This window comes from Stegostoma tigrinum, unplaced genomic scaffold (genome assembly GCF_030684315.1).
Source record: "Stegostoma tigrinum isolate sSteTig4 unplaced genomic scaffold, sSteTig4.hap1 scaffold_112, whole genome shotgun sequence".
Lineage (NCBI taxonomy): Eukaryota > Metazoa > Chordata > Chondrichthyes > Orectolobiformes > Stegostomatidae > Stegostoma > Stegostoma tigrinum.
In genome coordinates, this window is record NW_026728063.1 from 583,877 (window position 1) to 603,167 (window position 19,291).

Here is a 19,291-nt window from a genome sequence, read left to right on the forward strand (position 1 = left end):
TCACTGCATCCCATTACCCTCAGCCACTGCATCCCATTTCACTCAGCCACTGCATCCCATTTCACACAGTCACCACATCCCAGTTCACACAGTCACCGCATCCCAGTTCACACAGCCACTGCATCCCATTTCAAACAGTCTCTGCATCTCATTTCACTGATTCAATGCTTCACATTCCACTCAGTCACCGCTTCCCATTTCCCACAGTCACTGCATCTCCTTTCCTCAGTCACTGCATCCCATTTCACTTAGTCACTGCATTCCATTTCCCACAGTCACTGCATCTCCTTTCCTCAGTCACAGTATCCCATTTCACTCAGTCACTGCATCCCATTCCCCTCAGTCACTGCATCCCATTACCCTGAGTCACAGTATGCCATTTCCCACAGTCACTGCATCTCCTTTTCCTCAGTCACTGCATCCCATTTCCCACAGTCACAGCATCCCATTTCCAACAGTGACTGCATCCCATTGCCAACAGTCACTGCAGTCCATTTCCAACAGTCACTGCATCCCATTTCCAAGAGTCAGTGCATCCCATTTCACTCAGCCACTGCATCCCATTTCCCTCAGTCACTGCATCCCACTTCACTCAATCACTGCAGGCCATTTCACTCATTGACTGCATCCGATTTCACTCTGACACTGCGTCCCATTTCCCTCAGTCACTGCATCCCATTACCGTCCGTCACTCCATCCAATTACTGTCAGTCACCGCATCCCATTTCCATCAGTCACTGCATCCCATTACACTCAGTCACTGCATCCATTTGACAGAGTCACTGCATCCCATTTCCCTCAGTCACTGCATCCCATTTCCACCAATTACTGCATCCCATTTCACTCAGCCACTGCATCCCATTTCACTCGGCCACCGCATCCTAGATCACACAGTCACTGCATTACAGTTCACACACACACTGCAGCCCATTTCACAGTCACTGCATCTCATTCCCCTCAGTCACTGCATCCCATTACCCTGAGTCACAGTATGCCATTTCCCACAGACACTGCATCTCCTTTCCCTCAGCCACTGCATCTCCTTTCCCTCAGTCACGGCATCTCCTTTCCCTCAGTCACGGCATCTCCTTTCCCTCAGTCACGGCATCTCCTTTCCCTCAGTCACGGCATCCCATTTCACTCAGTCACTGCATCCCATTTCCCTCAGTCACTGCATCCCATTTAACGGAGACAGTGAATCCCATTCAATTGAGACAGTGCATCCATTTCCCTCAGTCACTGCAGCCCATTTCACACAGTCACTGCAACCCATTTCCACAGTCACTGCATCTCCATTCCCTCAGTCACAGCATCCCATTTCCATGAGTCACTGCATCGCATTCCCCTCCGTTACTGCATCGCATTCCCCTCAGTCACTGCATCCCATTTCCATCAGTCATGCATCCCATTTAGCTCAGTCACTGCGTCCCATTTCAGACAGTCACTGCATCTCCTTTCCTCAGTCACTGCATCCCATTTCACAAAGTCACTGCTGCCCATTTCACTCAGTCACTGCGGCCCATTTAACAGTCACTGCGTCCCATTTCCACAGTCACTGCATCCCATTCCCCTCAGACACAGCATGCTATTTCCCACAGTCAACGCATCTCCTTTCCTCCGTTACTGCATCCCATTTCACTCAGTTAGGGCAGCGCATTTCACTCATTCACTGCATCCCATTGCACTCAGATACTGCATCCCATTTCCCTCAGTCACTGGATCACATTTCCATCAGACACTGCATCCCATTTCCCTCAGTCACAGCACCCCTTTTCCCACAGTCAGTGCATCTCCTTTCCTCAGTCACTGCAACCCATTTCGCACAGTCACTGCAGCCCACTTCACGCAGTCACTGCATCCCATTTAAGAGTCACTGCATCCCAAAACCGTCAGGCACAGCATGCCATTTCTCTCAGTCACAGCATGCCATTTCCCACAGTCACTGCTTCTCCTTTCCCTCAGTCACTGCCTCCCATTACCCTCAGTCACAGCATCTCATTTCACTCAGTCACAGCATCCCATCTCCATGAGTCACTGCATCCCAGTTCACACATTCACTGCAGCCCAATTCACTCAGTCACTGCATCCCATTTCCCACAGTCACTGCATTTCCATTCCCTCAGTCACTGCATCCCATTTCCCTCAGTCACTGCATCCCATTCCCCACACTCAGCGCATCCCAATTCACAGAGACACGGCATTCCATTTCACTCAGCCACTGCAACCCATTACCCTCAGTCTCTGCATCCCGTTTCACTGAGTCACTGCATCCCGTTTCACTGAGTCACTGAATTGCATTTGTTGTTCTCACTTGAATGCAATGGTCATGAATCTCCTCCAATGGCTTGTCATGTATTTCCAATGCAAAATTTTACCAAGTTTTGATTTTCAATTGTGATTACATGTGTCTCCTCTATTCTATAAGATGCTGCAATAAACTCAAATTTGACGAATCATAATTCAACCACCATTACCGACAGAGTTAATTTCATCAAACAGATCCAATTAGAATTGTCACATTCCCAAATCCTGATTCAAGATTTTCTAATTATGGGCCACGTGGTTAAGAAAAAAGACACTTAGAATCAGAGAGATGTACAGTCGGGAAACAGATCCTTTGGCCCAATTTGTCTCTGTTGACCAGATATCCTAAGTTAATTTAGTCCCATTTGCCAGCATTTGGCCCATGTTCCTCTCAACCCATCCTATTCATATACCCATCCACATGCCTTTTAAACGTACAAGCCTCCACCACTTCCTCTGGCAGCTCACTCCAGACATGCACCACTATGAAAAAAAATCCGGTCCATTTTAAATCTTCCCTCTCTCAGTTTTAACCTATTCCCTCCAGTTTTGGATTCCAGCAACCCGGGGAAAAGATCTTGGCTGTTCGCTCTATCCACGTCCCTCGTAATTGTATAAACTTCTATATGGTCAGCCCTGAACTCCAAAGTTCCAAGAAATAGCTGCCTGTTCAAGCCCACGGTATACCTCCAACCTCCGATGCTCGTAACATCCTTATAGATCTTCTCTGAACCCTTTCAAGTTTACAACATACAACAATACAGCGCACAACAGGCCCTTCGGCCCTCAATGTTGCGCCGACATCCTTCCTCTCGCAAGGAGACCAAAATCGATTGCAGTATACCAAAAGCAGCCGAACCAACGTCCTACATGGCGGCTAAGTGATCTCCAAACTCCTATACTCAATGCACTGACCGATAAAGGTGAGCACACCAAATGTCTCCTTCATATCCTTTCTACCGGTGGCTGTACTTTGATGGAACTACGAAACTGCACTCCAGCATCTCGTTATTAATCAATACTCCCCACAACCTTCAGTGTATACGTGCTGCCCTGATTTGCCTTTCCAAAATGTAGTACCTCACATTTGTCAAACCTCAACACCATCTGCCATTCCTCAGTTTATTGGCCCTTGTCAATGTCCCATTGTATTCTGAGGTGACCTTCTTGGCTGGCTACTACACCTTCAATCATTGGGAAACTTACTAACCACACCTTCTATTTTCATATCCAAATCATTGCATCACTTCAACTCCCCCTCACACTCCCTGAATGACATGTCCATCCTGGGCTCTTCCAGTGTCACAACCACACCACCCAGAAACTGGAGGAGCAGCACCTCATATTCCGCCTCGGGAGCTTCCAACTCAATAGCCTCAATGTGGACTATCCACCTATCCACTCCTCCCACCTCTGCTTGGAATTATTCTTCTTTTCACACTTCATCAGCTCGATGTTATTTCTAAAATCTATTTTCCAATTGTTGGAAAAAGTGAGATAAAGAGAAGTAAAAGAAGTTACATTCTTACCACTCGTGAAATCTCTGAATATTCTTCTGTTGAAAGGCCGCCAAGGAACGATGCAATTCTTTTGTCACAAACGCTGTGAGGGAGACATCTTTTTCGGTTCCACTAACTCCACCCTAAGGAAGACAAACCCACGTAACATATCTAGTGACTTAAAGCATACTCTATTATTGCCCAAGGTGGAGAGCTGGATGAACACAGGTCAAGCAGCATCAGAGAAGCAAGAAAGCTGATGTTTCGGGACGAGACCCTGCTTCAGAAAATTGGCGCTGGAGAATCTGAGATAACAAGGTGTAGAGCCGAATGATACTGCTTGGCCTGCTGTGTTCATCCAGCTTTAGAACATAGAACATAGAACATAGAACAGTACAGCACAGAACAGGCCCTTCAGCCCACAATGTTGTGCCGACCATTGATCCTCATGGATGCACCCTCAAATTTCTGTGACCATATGCATGTCCAGCAGTCTCTTAAATGACCCCAATGACCTTGCTTCCACAACTGCTGCTGGCAACGCATTCCATGCTCTCACAACTCTCTGCGTAAAGAACCTGCCTCTGACATCCCCTCTATACTTTCCACCAACCAGCTTAAAACTATGACCCCTCGTGCTAGCCATTTCTGCCCTGGGAAATAGTCTCTGGCTATTGACTCTATCTATGCCTCTCATTATCTTGTATACCTCAATTAGGTCCCCTCTCCTCCTCCTTTTCTCCAATGAAAAGAGACCGAGCTCAGTCAACCTCTCTTCATAAGATAAGCCCTCCAGTCCAGGCAGCATCCTGGTAAACCTCCTCTGAACCCTCTCCAAAGCATCCACATCTTTCCTATAATAGGGCGCCCAGAACTGGACGCAGTATTCCAAGTGCGGTCTAACCAAAGTTTTATAGAGCTGCAACAAGATCTCACGACTCTTAAACTCAATCCCCCTGTTAATGAAAGCCAAAACACCATATGCTTTCTTAACAACCCTGTCCACTTGGGTGGCCATTTTAAGGGATCTATGTATCTGCACACCAAGATCCCTCTGTTCCTCCACGCTGCCAAGAATCCTATCCTTAATCCTGTACTCAGCTTTCAAATTCGACCTTCCAAAATGCATCACCTCGCATTTATCCAGGTTGAACTCCATCTGCCACCTCTCAGCCCATCTCTGCATCCTGTCAATGTCCCGCTGCAGCCTACAACAGCCCTCTACACTGTCAACGACACCTCCGACCTTTGTGTCGTCTGCAAACTTGCTGACCCATCCTTCAATTCCCTCGTCCAAGTCATTAATAAAAATTACAAACAGTAGAGGCCCAAGGACAGAGCCCTGTGGAACCCCACTCACCACTGACTTCCAGGCAGAATATTTTCCTTCTACTACCACTCGCTGTCTTCTGTTGGCCAGCCAATTCTGTATCCAAGCAGCTAAGTTCCCCTGTATCCCATTCCTCCTGACCTTCTGAATGAGCCTTCCATGGGGAACCTTATCAAATGCCTTACTGAAGTCCATATACACCACATCCACAGCTTGACCCTCATCAACCTTACTAGTCACATCCTCAAAAAACTCGATAAGGTTCGTAAGGCATGACCTACCCCTCACAAAGCCGTGTTGACTGTATTTGATCAAGCCATGCTCTTCCAGATGGTACACCTTCTTATCTCAGATTCTCCAGCATCTGCAGTTCCTACTGCCTCTATTGTTGCCCTTTCACTTCACTGAACTAATATGAGCCAGTAGTTTTGTTTAGGCTCGTGTAATCTTACGGTTATTGGCCTGTACAAAATCCAGAATTAATTTTCATCGACTGACGGGAGGAGAGATGAATTTTATAGAAATTTTTGTTTTCTACCAATTTGCAGAGGGCATCGTGGGCGATTGAAGGACAGTGTTATTATCCTCCAGGTCTGCGGACTGCATTGTTTCCAACTTGCCCATTTGCATATACATACAATATTCATTATGTACCAATGAAACATAATAAACCAATACTGCGTACTAAAAACAACGCTCAAATATCAATGGAAATTTAAATATTTATCATAGAGTTTGAAGGATTGAATTCAATGATAAAAAGCAAAAACCAGTGAAGATAAGTGCAGTTGGTCAGCACTTTTGCCACTAAGTGGAGGTTGGCAGTTTGAGGCCACCCAGGAACAAGCAAGCTCTGTCTAACTCCAAGGGCAGCACGGTGGCTCAGTGGTTAGCACTGCTGACTCACAGCGCCAGGGACCCAGGTTCGATCCCACCGTTGGACGATTTTCTATGCGGAGTTTGTACATTCTGCCCATGCCTGCATGGGTTCCTGCTGGGTGCTCTGGTTTCCTCCCACAGTCCAAAGATGTGCAAGCTCGGTGTATGGGCCATGCCAAACTTGCCAATTGTGTTTAGGGATGTGTAGATTAGGTGTGTTAGTCATGGGAAATGTAGGGTTACTGAGGAAAGGGTCGGGGGATGAGTCAGGGTGAGATGCTCTTTGGAAGGTGGCCGTGGACCTCTTTTGTCAAAAGGGGCTTGTTTCCACACCGTAGGGATTCTATGATATGGAAGTATCTTTTGAAGTGGACATTCATGGGTATGCTGTAACAGAGACCTTGAAATACTGCACAACAAATATTTGGAACCAGACTGTCAATTCAGACATAGCATCAAAAAAGGTCATGGAAGTTGTCACCGATATAAAGCAGGATTGATGAAAATCCAGCAGGAAATGGTGTCAAAAGGCACAGTATCTCTTATTCATCTCCGGTTATTTTGTCCAAGGCACTGGATGCTGGCAGGATTGAAACATTTAAGAAATGCTTCACAAATCACATATAAGGACCTGCACATCTTTGAACAATGGGAGGAAACTGCAGCACCTGGCAGAAGCCCCTCGCAGACGCGGGGAGGACGTGTCAATTCCACACAGATAGTTACCCAAGACTGGAATCTCAACTGGCTCCCCAGTGCATGAGCAGCTCTAACCACTGAGCAACTACCTTGCCCAGAAGGGGTTTTATAAGCGCATACTTTATTTCCATTAAGACAGATCCAATCCTCTATGTCCAATCAAAATAACATATTGTAGATATCATGACAACAATCATAAATGATTTTGAATAAGTAAATCAAAAAAATTGAAATAGTTTCCAAGCCTAAATACTAGATAAGGTGCAGTTAAGATGAATAGCGCAACAACAAAAAGGCCATATTTTATGTGACCATCGGTAACACTTGAAAACTTGCAACAATTCGTCGCCAGTAGTGCTCTGAAGTGGCTTGATGGTGCACTCCTTCAGACACTGGAATGAAACTCCAAAGATCACAAATTCTCCTTCAATACCGTGTTGTAACAGTGACTGCATCAACCTGTGTTTATGGGCCTGACTGGAAACCCACACAACATGCATAAACAAAAAAATAATCTAAGGTGATAGGAGAAAAAAATGTATGTATGCAACGTCTTTGAAAAGCAATTATTTGTAGCGGCTGCAAGCCCATGAGGAATCTCGTTTCGCAGATTATATTCATTTGCACTGCAGGTCATGCCAGTCAGAATCAGTTTTCGTTTCATGACAGATAGCTAAAATGTCCATTACAATGAACTTTGGTTGATCAGAAGATTTTAAGTAAGGACTATGTCTTGTGTGAGCTGACGGCATTACGGGATGGAGAAGGTACATGTACTGCTGGCATCTTGACACCATTGAATGAGCAAGCGTGGACGCAAAGGTTGTAACAGGTAACAATTGTACAGGCAATATCTTTTGAGCTCCTTCCGAGCAGGCCTGTAATACTCTCAAGCTGTGCTAGACCCTCACTTCCTCCACCTTCCGTACGCTGCCTTTTCTTTTTGACAAGAAGCACCTCTGTACCCGTCATCCAAGGCTCCTTAATCTTACCCCTTCTTACCGGTCTGAGAGGAACAAATTTATACATCACTCGCAACAACTGCTCCTTGAACAGCCTCCAGATGTCTGCTGCGCCCTTTCTGTGGAACAATTGCTCCCAATCTGTACTTCCCAACTCCTGTCTGATAGCATCATAGTTTCCTTGACCCCAGTGAAATTTCTTGCCCTGGTAACTTCTCCTTTCCCTTTCCATGGCTATGGTAAATGTGAGGCTCTTGCGGTCACTGTCGCCAAAGTGTTCTCCCACCACGAGATCTGACACCTGCCCTGGCTCATCGCCGAGCACCAAATCCAAAATGGCCTCCCCCCTCGGCCTGTCCACATACTGAGTCAGGAAACCCTCCTGAACACACCTGACAAAAACGGCTCCATCCAAACCATCTGCACAAAGGAGGTTTCAATCTATATTGGGAAAGTTGAAGTCACCCATAACAACAACCCTGATACGTTTGCACTTTTCAACAATCTGCCGGCCAATGAGTTCTTCGATCTCCCAACTGCTATTTGGGGTCTGTAGAAAACCCCCAGTGAAGTGACTGCTGCCTTGTTGTTCCGAACTTCCACCCACACTGACTCAGTCGACAAACCTTCCTTGGCAACCTCAGCCCATACCACCTCAGTAGACGAGTCCTCAAAGGTTCTTTCAGCCGCCGTTATACTGTTCTTGACCAACAAAGCCACACCTCCCCCTCTTTTACCACCTTCCCAGACCTTAATGAAAGATCTAAACCCGACAACCTGCAACATCCATTCCTGACCCTCCTCTATCCGTGTCTCTGAAATGGCCACAACATCGAAGTCCCAGGTACCTATCCAAGCTGCAAGCTCACCTACATTATTCCGGATACTCCCGGCATTAAAGTCGTCACACTTCAATCCAGCTTGCTGTCTGCCAGCACACTCCTGTGACAGTGAGGTCCTGACCATGTCCTCCCTACGCTCATCCTCCTGTGTACTGGGACTACACCTCAGTTTCCCATCCCCCTTCTGAGCAAGTTTAAATCCACCCAAATGGCACTAGCCAATTTCCCACCCAGGATATTCGTGCCCCTCTCATTCAAGTGGAGACCGTCCTGTTTGTACAGGTACCACCTTCCCCAGAACGAGCCCCAATTGTCCATGTACCTGAAGCCCTCCCACCTGCACCATCCCTGCAGCCACGTCTTCAGCTGAAATCTCTCCCTGTTCTTTGCCTCGCTATCACGTGGTACGGGTGACAAACCAGAGATGACCACTCTGTTTGTTCTCGCTCTCAGCTTCCACCCTCGCTCCCTAAAATCCTGCCTGACATCCCTATCCCTCTTTCTACATATGTCGTTGGTGCCTATGTGGATCACGACTTGGGGCTGGTCACCCTCTCCCCTCAGGACCCTAAACAACGATCCGAGACATCACGGACCCTGGCACCTGGTAGGCAACACACCAATCGTGAGTCTCTTTCGTTCCCGGCAAATCTTCTATCAGTCCCTCTAACTATTCAGTCCCCAATGACTATCACTCTCTTCCTATCCCCGCTTCCCTTCTGTGCAAGAGGGACAGACTCTGTGCCAGAGACCTGCACCCTACTGCATACCCCTGCTAAGTCGTCCCCCGGAACAGTATCCAAAATGGTATAGTTGTTTTTCAGGGGAGCTACCGCAGGGGATTTCAGGGGAATGACCACAGGGGAAGGTTAGTCAAGCTACACCGGGTAAACGTGCATTTTTGGCTGAAGAAACATCTGTTTCAATGTGAGCTAATGGAAGAAGCCATGGAGTCAAAGCTAAACATTTCGACAATAAGACAACCATTCTTAAAAGCAGCATACAGCATGAAAAAGAAATGAGCTGCTTTAATATCCACTTAAAATTTATGTGGAATATCAGATGAAATTTTCTTATTGACTCCATTGTGCAATCATGTCGAGCTAAAAATGTGAACTGCATTAATTAATACTAACCAGAAACGGACTTTGTAGTAAATGGTTTGACGATTTTCTGCATCTGGAACATTCCTTTTCCTTCTCGAACGAAGATCGTACCAACCTATGGTACCAAACTGTGCGTCAAATGGATGGGACACATAATCTTTAAATTCCTCATCAAAACAGTCTAATCGTATGGTTCTGTGCAATAAAAGAGAAAGAATAAACATGTTTCCCACAATTTTGCTGATGTTTACGAACAGAATGCTCAAATTCAAAAAGTTTGGGCTGGCATGTCTGCTTCCTCCAGCCTGTTTAAACTGTTACATTCAATGTGAAATTTGTGATAAGTTTTAGCACACAGGTCTATGTGATCTGCGCCACCACCTTCTATTAGTCATACATGCTTTCCCCCTCTTCCTGTAATACATTCCTTGAAGTGTTCAATGAGATTTTGATTTTAAATCTTATCGTCATATTCTTTTGATTCTCAAGCATCAATGAATCTGATGTTGCCGCCATTCCATGCAGTGCACAGCACGTCAAACAGGAGTCTTGCTCTTGCCAGGAGCACTGAGGTAGTATGGGGTCACAACTGTCTCATAGTTCAGAATGAAATTCTATATATAGGGCTATGAAGAGTCATGCAGTTAATTTTATTTGGCATGCTATTTCTTTTCTTCACAAATATGCTGGATTTAAAGTGATCTTCACCCTCATTTAAAATGAATTCAATATCCAACCATCTGTAAAACTAGTATATCCAAATTTTAATTTGAGTTCAGTGTTACACAAATATATGACTTTTTAAAAAATTATGTTCGAGTCAACATTAACATTTCATTCCCTGACAGTGGGTGAACTTACTTTTAAACTCCAATTTTCCTTCGGTATTAACGGAGAGGTGAGCCTTTTTGCAAGCACCGAAAGGCTGCACCAGTTTATGCTAAAACTTACGGAACTGTAAGTTTCACAAATATGTTCCTATTAAACACTAATTCCTATTGAAGCAGTATGAAGCTAAATTCATTCAACTGGACAGCAAAAACGGTCAAGATTTTAAAAGCAAGCAACTATTTTGAAGTCACTCTTCGAACTAAATTCCATCTTGGTGTGTGAGAGTCCATAGGTTCCTCACTCTCAACGAACCATTCAACTGTCATGCAATTACTGAAACACACAGACAAAGAACATCAATGTTAACAGTCACTAAGATTTTGAGAGTGATTTGGAATTCGTACTCAATACCCCCTGGGGAAAATCTGTTCCAATCTGGATAGTACTCACTTATTACCATCCCACCTATCTTCCCCAGCACCTCCTCCCCCTCTACACTATTTGTTTCCGAGCTCCCTTCCCCCCTCCATTTCTCAGGAAGGGTCCTGACCCAAAACCTCACCTTTCTTGAGCCTCTGATGCTGCCTGCCCTGCTGTGTTCCTCCAGCTCCACAATGTGTTATCTCAGACACCAACATTGGCAGTTCTTACTATCTGGATAACTCATTCTCACCTTGTCACAAGTGATTTATACTCATTATCTTTTCAGATGACGCATGTACATGTATATACTTAATTATACATATTGCACTTTTATGCCTGAACCACTAACCTGGAGGATATTTTAAAAGAGTCTCTTCATATCTGCATGAAAGAGAAATCATCAGGGTCATAACTTTCATTTTAGGAATAACTCGAACATTCAAAGTACTCACAGTCAGTGTCCCATTTCCTTGACCAGTCAATTTGATGTGAATCTTTCTTCCAAGTGGAAACTATAACAGCAATTATATTTGAGACTCAAACACTTCATTGCATCACCAATATTTCCTTGTCTGTTTGAAGCATAACATAATGAAATAATCATGGACAGATTGGCCAACAGTGTAATTTAATGTGTGTTATGGCAACTCAAAATCACAACCATTGAAGTGAGCTTTAAAAAGCTGCTGTCATACAACAGAGCACTTTTTGAGATGCAGTGATGAACATACTTCCTGAGATGCAAATAATATATGCCAAATTAATTCCAAAGAATACCTTTACAATTAAAAAGAAGCTAAAAATCTCTTTCCATTGCGAAGCTTGTCAGATTGCTATTAGTCAATGGAAATCGTTCAGAACAATTATTTATTCCCAGATGAAAAGGAAGTGTATACATTTCATGACAACAAAATGTGAGGCTGGATGAACACAGCAGGCCAAGCAGCATCTCAGGAGCACTTTTGTGCTCCTGAGATGCTGCTTGGCCTGCTGTGTTCATCCAGCCTCACATTTTGTTGTCTTGGATTCTCCAGCATCTGCAGTTCCCATTATCTCGTGTACATTTCATTTTCACATCTTATCCAAGAGAGAAAAAAAAACACCTTCATGAATGCATTGTCAAACAAGAAGACTCACAAAAAAAGTCATTTGGCCCATTGAATATTCCTCCATCATTCAGTGAGATCATGGTTGATCTCATTGCATGTATCATGACACAGCATTTCCACCAAACCCTCCTTATAGCTAATACATTCCGATTCAAGTAACATCCTGGTAAATCTCTGTTTCTGGGCCATGCCTTGTCTTTCTAAATATTTTTTCAGTCATCTACAAATTTAGCCACAGCACATGCACCTCTTTCCTCCAAGTCATTAATAAACAAGCACAAGAGCTGTGGTTCCTTCAGCGCGACCTCATTTCTTACTGACAAGCCAACCCTGGCATCTCTGTCCATTTGTATCGGAGATACTGGGAACTGCAGATGCTTCAGAATCCAAGACAACAAAGTGTGGATCTGGATGAACACAGCAGGATGAACACACAGAAGTAGAAGGGTCTCGGCACAAAACGTCAGCTTTTACGCTCCTGAGATGCTGCTTGGCCTGCTGTGCTCATCCAGCTCCTCACTTTGTTCTCTCTGTCCATTTGCCTGTTCTTTCTATTGGACATGAATCATTGGCTATTTCGTTCCCAACACTTATCCCCTAACAAACACCTCTCTGTGATACCCAGAGTGATGTATCTGTCAATTTCAATCTGCTCCACAAACTCATTCACTTTGTTTCATTCACTCCCTGCAATTCAATGCAAGATCTTCAGTCTGGCATTTACAGCCACCCTTCTTATCTGCTGCAGCTGAAGTGAGACTCCTGACCATTTCCATACTTTTTGTCCTATTACTTGCTCTGGAAACTTTGCTGAGCACTTACCAGCTTCTAACTTTTTCCACAATTTTCCATGCAACTGAGCTCACCCACTCCACACTTTTTATTTTAACGCCCTAGCCCCAGACCTAGCTCTGTATTTTGTGAGGATACTTGTCCCAATATGATTCTCGTCGAGCCTATAACACCAGAACAACTCCCTCCTTCCCCATACCGATGCCAATGTCCCATGAATTCAAACACATTTCTGCCATGCCATTTGAACAATGTACATCTATAATTATGTTCACACCGTACCAAATTGCTCAGATAATAATCCAGAGATTATTACCATTCTGGTTCTGCTTTCTCACCTCAGCACCTCGGTGCTCATAATCCCTCAGGAGAATCTCTTTCCTCTTTCTTCCATATCAATGGTACCTGTGTGGACCACGATAGCTGGATTTCTACTCCTCCCACTTCAAGTTCCTTTGTAGCCGAGATGGAATCTCCTGAACCTGGGCACCAGGCAGGCAACACGACTTTCGAGACTCTCGATCCTGGTCACAACGAACAGTGTTCATTCCCCTAACTATACTACCTCTGATTATAACTACATTTCACTTTTTATGCCCTCCTGAATGTCCCCCCTGTACCACAGTGCTACAGTCAGTTTACTCATCTTCCCTATACCCTGCACACTCATCCACACACAAAGAAAGAATCTCAAACCTGTTAGATAAGATCAAAGGCCAAGGTTCCTTCTGCACTACATCCTGAAACCTTCCACCTGCCCTGTTCTTTGTCATTGGCCACTGACCGAGTTTCAGCTAGTTAATCTAAGGTGTGTGACTGCCTCCTGAAGCACAGCATTCCCCAGTAACTGTTCCCCACATGATTTGTTGATTGGTAAAAACTGAGATTCCAGTTCATCAACCCTAAGCTGGAGTATGGGGCCTGACCACTCGCCCGTCATGTAGGTACAAATCACCATCTGGCCTGGCATCTCCATTTCAATTACTTCGATCTTAATTTGATTTGAAAACATTCTGGTCTTTTAGTTTGTAGCCTGTAAATATTTCTCCGATTTACTTTCAATCTGAAAGCTACCGATAATAGATTCTTAAACCAGTAGCGATCACCAACCAATGAAACTGGTTCACCCTCTCGGTCCCTGATTCTGGCTTCAATTCACCCTGTCTCAAAAAAAATGCTTACGAACTATCAGGCAAAAAAAGCAAGCAAATGGCACCTCTTACCCTCTGCACTGACTTACCGCATTGCCACCAAGTTCCCCAAAATATATATTCACTAGGTGCATTTCACTCGAGATGTGATCTCTCCTTCCAGAACGTGCAAAGCATACTGATCCATAGCAATATACTACCTTCAAAACCTCAGCTCTTAGCTTATTACTTTTGAGTACATTCTCAAATGCTTTCTCCAAGTCCAAACACAACACATTTACTGGTTTTCCTCTATTAATTCTCCTCCCAAAACTTCCTCCAAAAACCCAAACAAATTAGCCAGACATAATTTCTCTTTCATCAGGCTATGGTGATTCTGTTTGATTAGATTATGATTTTCCAAATGTCCTGCTACTATTTTCTTCATAGTTGATTGCCACATATTTCCAACAATAGATGTTAGGCTGGTTCGGTTGTAGTTATCTTCTTTTTGCCTATCTCCTTTTTAAACAGGGATGTCACATCGGCAGTTTTCCAGCCCTCAGATGCTTCTCTGGAATCTAAACCTTTTTGGGAAATTACAATCAGTGCATACACCGACTCTGAAGCTCATTGTTTAGAATCTTAGAAAGTAAACCATCATGGCAAAGAGTCCAATCTGCTTTCACTCCATCAGATTGTCTACTGCTACTTCTCTCATGGTAGTGATGGTGTGGTAGTGATGTGTTTAATTCCTCCCTGTGTTCTTTAGGAATAAGGGGATCCTTGAAGTATCTTCCACTGTAAAGACTACCCTTTTCTCATTATCACTGATAATGGGAACTGCAGATGCTGGAGAATCCAAGATAACCAAGTGTGAAGCTGGATGAACACAGCAGGCCAAGCAGCATCTCAGGAGCACAAAAGCTGACGTTTCAGGCCGAGACCCTTTTCTCATTATCATTGTTTCTTGATTTAAAAATTAACCTGGCCGTTACAGCCTAGCATATGATTAATGGCATTACCTCTAAAACCTTCTTGGCTAAAGTGTTCAATAAATTGCTACAACCTGAAAGAAGTAATTCTTCCCTGAATTAATGGGCAACCAATTTGAAAATGTGGCCTCTGGTCGTAAAATCTTTCACAAATGGGAGTAATCTCTACGGATATACACTATCAAGCCTCTTAAGAATCTTAAATGTTGAAAAAATAAGATTGTTTTCAATCTTATAAACGCCAATGAACGTAGTCCCTGCCTGCCCAACTTTCCTAAGCATAGCAATCCCCTCCGCCATTTCCGAAATCAACCCAGTCAACATGAGGTGTTCGGCCTCCGCAGCATTTGCTCTGTGGCCGTACATGACTTGTCAGTTACCATCTTGCTGCTACAACTCTACTTCTATTAACGATGCAGTCCTCTGTCCATCCGAACATACTACCGTTGAACACACGGGCTCTTTTCCTTCGAGACACCTTACGAGCTGTACCTTATCAAATGCTTTGTTGAAATCTCAATGTACGACATCAACTGGTGGTCCTTCATCAGTAATGTTTGTTTCCTTCTCAAAGCACTGTAGCAAGTTTGTCAAGTATTATTTCCCCGTTATGAAAGGATCTTCACTCTGTAGGATGTTATAGCACACTCAGTACCCTGTTATTTCATCTTTCATTGCCGGCATGAACATCTACCCAGGTTGACCTAAATTGGCAATACTTGCTTACTATTTTGTCAAAGTATCTTTGTAATAATGGTGTTATGTTCACCATCTTTCAATCCTCTGAGAATTTTCCACAATCCAAGGATTCTTGGAACATTATCATCAGTGCCTCCATTGTATCTGAAGCTGCGCTGTTCAACACGAGAGGATACAACTCATCACACCCCTTGGCTATTTTCTCTACTGATTGGAGTCATGTTTGGAATCCTGTGCAGTGACATTCACTTTTAACAGTTTGCTAAATACTACCAGGAACAGAAATTGTCATCCAGCTGCAACTAAACGAAAGCTTTCAGCACAGAAGGAAGTGTTTCAATTCATTATGAACCTAATAACTCCTGAAAAGGGCAATACAATTTGCCTCAGTCCATAAATGTTCTTCCTCCAACATCCTGACATGCATCATCTGTATTTCTTCAAATTTACCACAGATTCTGTTTCAATCATCCTTTCAGCAATACGCATGACAACAATTCGGCATTTTTAGTCCCCCGTAGCCTCCGTTGCACATGTGCATTGTTAGATGATTATTTATTTGCGTGCCTGCTTTTTTGCTCGAATGGATAAAGGTAAATTTCTGTTCTTTTGTCATCAGAGCTATTGCCTCCTCACTCTCATCTTCCTTGTTTTATCCTGTGCTGGAATATTTAATGTGTTGACATATCTGAAATATGTTGTTGAATGGATTGGGTTTTGTAACATTGCATTCCCCATAGACCATCTACCGATGCTGTTGCTTGTTCTAACAGTTATTATCTCGCAGAGTGGAAAATGCAGTTTGAAAGCAATGGAACATTATCGATGAAGAAGTTGATGCATAAATTGCTCACCTTCAATTCTTTCTCGGTCAGAGCATTATGCCGGCGCAAATGAATCGTGTTCTCAATGGGACTTCCAAAACCATGGAATTGAATTTTCATGTTGATTTCTTCTTCCCTCTTCAGAAATGCAAAGTAGTATCGTGATGAAGCTTCCAAGGCGATGATTGTGTCCTTCAATGAACGGAAAAGTGACTTTTAGATTCACGGAAATATTTCACTACTTCTATAGACATGAAAGGCAAACATTCTCCCTGCATACGACCCAGTCTCATTTTATCGTATCTTTCTGATTTTACATGCCACGGGATAATCATTGCAGTGTAACAGAAATGTTGATCATGGAAATTTATCACTGTTTTCATAAATAATGGCAAATTTTCAACATCTTGCAATTGGATGAAGGCTCAGTCTCATCACACCTCGCCTGCTGCACCAAGACATTCTTACACTGCTTTCAATGTTAGGGCTGAAACAAAACACAATCATGACACAAATGCATCAACACACCACTTTCAACAGGATCTGATATCCTTGCCAGGCACTGGAGGGGTTGCGGAGACTGGTGAGTGGATAAAGTCATTCCTCTGTTCAAGCAGGAAAACAGGGACTTTCCAGGAAACTACAGACTGGTGAGTGTCTCATGTCTCAAAAGTATGGGCTAATAAGGGACAGCCAGCATGGTATTATGCGAGGCAGGTTATGTCTTACCAAGTCAGTTGAAGTTTTCAAGGAGGTGACAAGGGTGATCAATTCGGGTAGAACAGTTGATAACATATACATGGATTTTACGAACGTTTTCAATAAGGTCCCTCATGGTATGCTCATCCAGAAGATTAAGACCCATGAGATCCATGGTGACTTGGCCTGCCCATATAAGGCAGACTGTAGCGGTGGAAGGCTGACAAAGATAACACAGTACAGGCCTGGAGGAACACAGCAGGCCAGGCAGCATCAACAATGTCAGCTTTCCTGTTCCTCTGATGCTGCCTGACCTGCTGCGTTCCTCCAGCTCCACACTTGGTGAACTCTGATTCCAGCATCTGCAGTTCTTGCCGTCTCAGTGGTGGAAAGCTGTTTTTCTGGCTGCAGCTCAGTGACGAGTGGTGTTCCGCATCGATGTGATTTCTGCTGTTTGTGATATGTGTAAATGACTTGGTTGCAAATGTAGACGGGGGATTAGTAAGTTTGCAGATGATATAAGGACCAGTGGACTTGTGGACAGCATGGAAGGTTGTCAAAGGACACAGCAAGATACAGACCAATTGCAAACACGAGCGGAGAAATGGCCGATGGAATTTAATCTGGGCAGGCATGAGGTGTTGCATTTTAGGAGACCAAGTGTTAAGGAAAGGGATACACAGTTAATGGCAGGACCCCAAACAGCAGTGATGTCCAGAGGGATCTTGGGGTCCTAGGCCATAACTCCCTGACAGTAGCCACACAAGTAGATAGGGTGGTCAAGAAGGCATATCGCATGCTTGCCTTTATTCATAGGGGAACTCAGTTCAAGAGTCAGGATGTCACATTGCAGCTTTACAAGACTTTGGTGAGACCACACAGAGTATGGCATTCAATTCTGGCCACCACATTACACTAAGGACGTGCAGGCTTTGGACAGGGTGCAGAAGAGATTTACCAGCATGCTGACTGGAATAGAGGGTATGAACGAGAGGGAGAAGCTGGAAAAACTCTTCATTTTCTCTGGAGCAGTAGAAGCTGAGGGCAGGCTTGATAGAAGTCTATAAAATTAGGAGATACATAAATACAGCTAACGGTCAGAAAATTTCTCCCCCGGAGTTGAAGTGTCCACTATTAGGGGGCATGCATTTAAGCTGAGAGGGGGGAAGTTCAAAAGAGATGTGAGGGGCAAATATTTCACACTGAGCATGTTAAAAGTGTGGAATTCATTGCCCGGGGTGGTAGTGGATGCAGATACGATGAAAGCATTTAAAAGGGACTTTTAGTTCAGTGCGCGAATAGGTAAGGAATGGAGGACTATGGATCAAGGACAGGCAGAAGGGATTATTTCATTTGTCGTCATGTTTGGCCCAACACGGTGGGCGAAAGGGCACATTCCTGTTGCTGTAGTGTTCCAAGTTTTATGCTCACTTGTATCATGATTGCAAAAAGTAGGATTGGGAAGAATTTTTGAGAAGCGTTTGTGAACATTATTTCATGTAAGGACAAACGGGATAAGGATCAGGTGACACAGCACAAACAGATTTTGGAGCCCATGATGAATCATACGGACCTCACAAGCACCAATGATCAGAGGGATCTCAGGATCTTGATGTGCATGCCTGTTGATCCCCCAATGTAATGGACGAGGTCGTTGAAGTGGTTTGGAAGGCACATTGGATACTTGTCTTTATTAGACTTAAAATTAAGTGATAGAGTTTCAGAATAGGCAGGGTATGTACAAAATGTTGGTTAGGCCCAACAGTGAAGTCAACGGTGAGAAAATACAGTGAGACTTGGACAACGATCAGGCTTGGCCTGATAAAGGTTAAGTTACATTTGCGCCACACAAGTGCTAAGCAGCAATCAGCTCCAACAAGAGAGAATATGACCACATCAAAAAAATTCCATGTCCTTACCCTCACATCATCCTTACATTTATTTTTTTTTAAACGTGCAAGTGCTATCCAAGCCATGCAAGGCTATGGGCCAGGTGTTGGAAATGAGGTTAGAACAATTCAGTGCTTGTCCTTGACTGTCACAGAATCCGTGAGCTTAAGAATGTATTTCTCCTGTATTGTAGACGACTCAGGTGCTTGGCTATCCACTAAACCAAGGTTAACACTGATCTAAAACTAAACTGGGTCAGTTATACAATCAGCAGTAGC